A 7,152-nucleotide genomic window follows, 5' to 3' on the forward strand; every position below is an offset into this window, starting at 1 on the left:
CCCTCTCTCTCTCTCTCTCTCTCTCTTTTCACTCGTTTCTCTCGTCTCAAATCACTTTCCTTTTATCGCACAATTACGAAACTCTCAAAAATCTCCTTCACCAGGCATCGAAATCGCCGTTCTCGTTCTCCACGAGCTTTTCTCATGGCAGGCCGCCGACCAATAACAAAGATTATTTTCTTTGAAGTTGGACACCATCTGTCGATGAACCGATTAGAAAACAACTCGTCGTTGAGCAGCACTCATGATCCTCTCGTCTACTCAACTTCACCGTTTCCCTTTTCTTCTTTCTCGAGCGTATCGCGTACACCCTGTACGCTCTAATTCGAGCGAAAGCGCGGGTCTTTTCCAAATACGTTATTATACCAACGAAAGAAAGAACGAGTTTTCCTCGTTCTTAGGGAAATAAACTGTTTAAACGAACGGTATAACTTTTACGAAGTAAACAAATCGATTTTACGATATTTTTGACATTTTTTTAAAACTCTCTTTCGTTTTATTTTCTCTCGTATTATAACGCGCTTCGCGACGACGATCCGTTCCCTTCACTGGCCGACCGTCGAATGTCCGGGGCCTCAGGCCCTCCTTCGTCGCCACGACGTAATGAAAGTCCCGTGTGGCGCGCGCCAACTCCAGTCTCATGCCTTGCCGGTCGCTCGCTAACAATTTTACAATATTCTCAAGCTATTTCATGCTATGTATACGTATATAATATATATATATATATATATATATATATAATATATATATATCGTTGATCGTTGATATCTTTGATATACTATTCATTTAATTTAACCTTATAAACGTGTATTCGCTTTATTTTGCTTTATTCTATTTCCGTTGATAAAAATTAAACAAGCGATGATAAACAGAGATGCAATCGATTATGCCATTTACTAATCAATACTTAGATATTATAAATTTCAACGGTGATAGTATACGACCTCGGATCAGACGAGCTCCTTCAGCGAAACTCGTTGATTACGCAAGAGAGCAGCAGGTTCGATGAAATATCATGTCTTGTTGCATTACATTTTTTTCTTTCCTTTTTTTTTTTTTTTTCATTTTTGTTTGTTTTTATTTTAATTTTGTTTTATTCGTTGGTTTGTTTTTTATTTTGAAGAGGGAAAAAAAAGAGAGAGGAAAGGGTAACGAATGAAAGAGATCTTATAGACTTCTTTTTCTTTTTATTTTTTTTTTTATTTTACTTTTTATTCTTTTTTTATTTATTTATTTTTTTTTATTTTTTTTTTTTTTTTGCAGAAGAAATCGTACGTAAGTCGGATCGTCTTGATCTCTTACATGTAGCGAGTGAACTTGCCCTTGTAAATCTTCCATAACGACAAGCTAGCTGTCCGGTACGCTATCGTTTTATTCCACATTGCCTTCTTATTCCCGTTCGATCTCGATCGGTAAACGATACTTCCATAATCGGGAAATAAGTAGAGTTAGATATACAGGGACCAAGGTATAACAGTATCCTAGACACAACTGGACCGGATCGAAAAATCACTACCAACGACCGATCGACCCGCTTAAAGTGCATAAGTTAAAATTAAGAGAACCGGTTTTCCCCTGATATCGCGTGTCCTAGCTAAACAGATATCTAGCTTGAAAATGTAGTTCAGTCGCGCGATCTACATCCCCATATATTCTTATGATATACACATTTTCTTTTATTTTTCGAAATTATTCGAAGTAATAGTTAACTAGTAGTATATCCTAGATAATTTTCATACCCAACGACTCGTATTCGAAACTCGCCGTTTACACGTATAAATTATCTTCCGTAAATACGAGCACAAGTTGTTTACCATTGTTTACCACGTTAAAATACGAAAGTAGAAGATTACTCCTATTGTTAGAAATATACCTAAGAAGCGCGAGATTAGGTGATTTTAAAATGTAAAAGAGAAAGAAGAGATACATCATTTTACCTTTCTTTAATCAAACATCGACTTTATCATAGATAATAGTTGCAAACAAAGAAAAGGATCGTATTTAACGTCGATTAACGTCCACTACACAACTACAGTGGTAGGGAATAGTCGTCTGTTTACGGTTCGAGTATATAACATGTTTTCTCGTTCGTAAAATGTTCTCCTGGCCGTTTTCGCGGCCATAGTCGTCGTTGCACTTCGTTCGCTACTTGATCGTCTCGGAAAAAAGGGTCGATTGTGGTCAGTGACGGTGAGTTTTCTTCTTTCACGGGACTCTGATGGTTAGCCTATAAGATTACACTGGCTTTACCGTTAAGTCCACTCTTCTCCCTACTCTTTGCCTTTCGATCGACACTATATCCCCTCCATTTTAAATCTTCGCGCTCTTTTCTTAGGCCTCTTTTACTCCCACTCCATCCCACTCCATCCCACCCTTTCCCCTCTTTCTCTCTCTCTCTCTCTCTCCCTCTCCGTCTCTCTGTCTGTCTTCTTTTTGCTTACATTGAAAGAGGTATGATATAAAAAAGACTCGATTTTACACCTTGCATTATTTTATGGATTACTACATCTCTCTTTCTCTATCTTTTTCTCTCTTTTTCTCTCTAACCTCCTTTTGTCTTTCCCTTCTCTAGCAATCGTTGCTCCGCGACTTTTTTTTTTATCAATCGACGTCACTACACGCTTAAGCCCCTTTCACCTCGAACAAGGCCCACCTTATTCTCCCTTCTCTCTCTCTCTCTCTCTCTCTCTCTCTCTCTCTCTCTTTGTCTCTCTTTCTATCTATCTCTTTTCTCTCTGAAGTTGCAAGAAGCGAAAAATATAAATGAGCGAACACAGGACGTTTTAACGTTCAATATAGTAGAAAAAGAAAGGGTGTGAGGAACGGAGACTGGTTTTACTATTTTTCTGTGGTTCTCTCTCTCTCTCTCTCTCTCTCTCCCCCTCCCTCTCTCTCTCTCTCTTGCTATTAACGTCACGCCTTAACCAATTTCGAATTTTAAAGGTTGCGCTCGGTTAGTCACTCCGATCGAATTATTCAATTCACCACGTGGACGTTGAATTGTAACCATTAAATGTGTCGTTTGTCCTTTTTCTTTCTTCTTTTTTTGTTTAAAAAATGTTTCGTCCTTTTCAGAGGAATATACAATAATAATTTTGTATCATTTTCAATTTGACAGTTTTCTTTTACGAATATGTATATCTATTGATATTGTTTTAGGATTTTAAAAGTTTATACGACTTCTTTTTGATATCTTTCTCCTTGATCCTTAGCAATAAAAGGATTTGAAATTCCGATGTAATCTTCAAATGGCAAAGTTATTAAAGTCGCTCTTTCCTATGAAACGATATTACGAACACGTGATTTCTCCTTTTGAATTTGAAAGAAAGATCCCTTGATATCTTCTTCGTCGTAAAAGATATATCGTTCTTTCATAGCTTACGGACGTAATTATCTGTGCGAAGAAACTTGCCGCTTTAGATAGATTAATGAGAGAGGATTCTTGGACACGCAAGCCCGCAGTCGCTTTCCTTCCGGCGGATCGTGTCGTGTCGAATGAAACGTTTAAGACTGTTAATAATTTCTGATTTTATAATGGTTTGTTTGTTGTCAGCAACGAATCCAGACGTAATTTTTGATCGATCTTCGTGAAGAAGGTTTCATTTTAATAACGAAGATTTAAACGAGGTGACTGCTTTTTCGAGTTTTCCATGAAGCATTATTCTCTTTGAAAACAAATCATCTGAAGAGAACGATTTTCAAGACAAACTACAAAATTTTTCAAAAATTCGATAAGCCCATTTTCTCGTATAGATCTTCGTTTCTAAAATGAGATTTCGTTGATCAAAATTCGATGAAGGAATCGGTATGGATTCGTTGCTGATGTTAAATGTTAAATGTTGTTCTCGATATCTTTCGTGATAAATATATCTCGTAGAGTGGCGCCCCTTGAAATCTACGGTGAAAGAGACGAAGCTTCTATCTCCCACTACCGATTTTCACATGCATGCTCGATTGACCTGTGTTTGTTTCCGTGAACTAGCCGATTGCATCTTTGTTTCTGTACGTAAACTGATGATGCTCGGATTTTCTGATTCATTCGACGCATTTAGCGATTTTCGCTCAATTTCGACGATTTCTACACCATGTTCGGTGATTTTGTCAATTATTTCGTCGGAAATAATAATTGGTGAATATTAAAAATCGAAACATTTCATTTCACAAGTTCGTTTTCAACCTATCTATGAGATATTTTTTTGTGCTTTCCCTTGTAGAATTAGTCCATTTTATATTATTATTTTTTATCATTTTATATCATTGTTACAAGTACTACAATAATGATATAAAGATTAATATATATAATAATGATAATAAAGTGATAAGAAAAAAAAGAAGAAAAAAGAAAGATATAGTTTAATATTATATACATCATATGCATATTCCATTAATAAAATTCTGTTATGAAATTCTGTTCTAATGCGAAAATAAGAAAAAGTAAACATTTAGTAATTAGCTATCGCGCAAATATGCTCTTATAATTTTTTTAATTACTATATATTCATTTTTATAATGTAAAATGTATATGTAGAAACAAGGTAATTAATATTTAAGTTAATTATCGTACATTAGTTAAAACATCATAAAAATAATAACTTACCCTTTTAATAATAAATAATTTAATTTTATTCGTATGCTCGGTCGTTCGATGAAACTTTTAAAGTTTAAGTGGGGCAAATACTATAATAAAATAAGCTCATCGATGACTTAGACACTTATCGAGTTAGTTACCTTTCGGATTTCAACAAAGAAACATCGAAATTCTCCTTTTCCATATGGTTTAACTTAAATAATTTATATTATATATCATATTTTAAACATTATTTAAATAATATATAATGTACACGGAATATAAATTAATATTTAAATAACAATATATTCGATTAGACATTAGATAGCTCGTAACGCGTTAAATATCAAATATTTTATTTCAACATTTTCATACAGCTTATATTTGGATTGTACACTACATTTAATGTCAATAAAAACAAACATTTCGACTGAGTTTATCTTTCATCGATCCTTCGTAGTTTTCTTTCGCATTCCGACGAGTAAGCATCGAAAATTATCTTTTCCGTACGGCTACACTTCGATGTTTAATAATTTTAATGATTAATAATTTTAATAAATTTCTAATTATTTAAACAATCTTTAATGTACACGGAGTATAATATATTAATATTTGAACGATATACGTATTAAATATAAAATAGAATTAAAGTAATACTTAAATAGAGTTAAAATTTGATTGCGCGGTCGTCGCCCGTTTACAAAGTCAACAAAAACATACTTTTCACTGACTTTGTCTATTCTCGAAACAGTATACTTTTGGATTCCGACGAGTAAACATCGAACCGCTCACTTTCCGTACGAGTGAATTTTAATAATTTATACTTTTGATTATTTCATATATATATATATCGGGTATAATCGAGTAATATTTAAATAATATTACATCGAATCGCGAAGTAGAGTCAGTGTCGGTCGCGATAAGAACTCATTTATAGTTATTATACAGATTCTTTTCTCATTATCAAGATGTCCATCGAAGCTCATCCAGGCATGGACAAAAACATAAAGTAAATTTATTTTTCTACCAATAATTTTCTTAATATTTTCAAGAATTTCTTTTTATAACAATGATACTATTAATTTTATTCACATTTTTTTGTTTCAGAATATCAGTGCAATCGCGAGCGAAGCAATGATGAAATCGAGTGTTTGTGTTCGCGTTAAAATAAAAATAAAAATATCACGAAATAGAAGTAGTGTTTTATTCGTTCGCGTTTCGCGATTTAAAGAACGAGTGAACTTGTATCGACTGCGTGCAATACAGTCGTTAGAGTCAGTGTTTGTTCGCGTAGTTTTTTGATTTTTTAACAGTCGCACTGACTGTACTTATAAAAGATAATAGAGTTTCGCGAAATAAATTCAATGATCGTTCGTTAATAAATAACTACCGCGAATTAGAGTCAGTGCATCACTGAAGAGGATCTCGATCAACTTCGATGTCGACCTACCTCATTGTCAACCAACTACAAACCATCCACCCTCAATTTCGACCTAAATCGCGGACGAGTGTTTTGGAGTCACCGATATTATAACACTCACGGGAGTGTCGGGCGTGATTAAAAGTCCTACCAGGGACTTCGTTTTACAGAACGTCGATTATTTGATCACGTTGGTCACGCGAATTTTAAAGTAGAATCCCCGTTAGGACGTGGGTCCCCAGATGCAGCAACCTCCACGCGGTGGGACCTGGATCAGTAGTACTTGCGAAATATCGAAATATAAGTTTAAATTATAGCTAGAATCCATAACTAAATTATATATATTATGTAAAATCTATAATTACATTATATATAACATTCATATTATATATTAATATTACATATTATTAATTATGTATTACATATTATATAAAATAATTAAATTATTATAATTATAAAACGCAAGTACTACCGGGCGAATTGCTGCAATATTTCAATGTTTTTTCAATAAATGACAGAAAATTATTTTATTTTGGACTTAACTTGTGAAGTGGGGAGACTCGGCTTCGAGAGAGGACAACAAAGTCGGGTCTTTGACTGACCTATGTAGTTCCCAGTTCAGTTGTGTTTTGGACTCCGACGAGGGAACTTAGAAATTTTCGCAGTAGCCATTCCAGCGAGTATTAACAAAGGGTTTACCCAAGTACAATATTCTATCACTCATATTTTCGAAATTCTATACTATTTCTTTTGTTTCAGATTTCGATTTTGCACTTTCGGAGGACTTTGACAATCTATCTCCACGAATGGATTTAGAAATTTTCACGGATGCCATTTTTGCAAATATTAACGAACAGTTAATTGAAATATACAACAGCTTCTTTGATTTTAGACTTAAATGCGAAGTGGGGATACTCGGCTTCGAGAGACGACAATAAAGTCGGGTCTTTGACTGACCTATGTAGTTCCCAGTTCAGTTGTGCTTTGGACTTCGACAAGAGAACTTAGAAATTTTCGTGGATGCCATCCATGTAAGTATTAACGAACAGTTAATTCAAATATACAACAGTTTCTTTAATTTTAGACTTACATGCGAAGTGGGGATACTCGCCTTCGAGAGACGACAACAAAGTCGGGTCTTTGACTGACCTATGTAGTTCCCAGT

This window comes from Vespula pensylvanica, chromosome 8, assembly GCF_014466175.1.
Source record: "Vespula pensylvanica isolate Volc-1 chromosome 8, ASM1446617v1, whole genome shotgun sequence".
NCBI lineage: Eukaryota > Metazoa > Arthropoda > Insecta > Hymenoptera > Vespidae > Vespula > Vespula pensylvanica.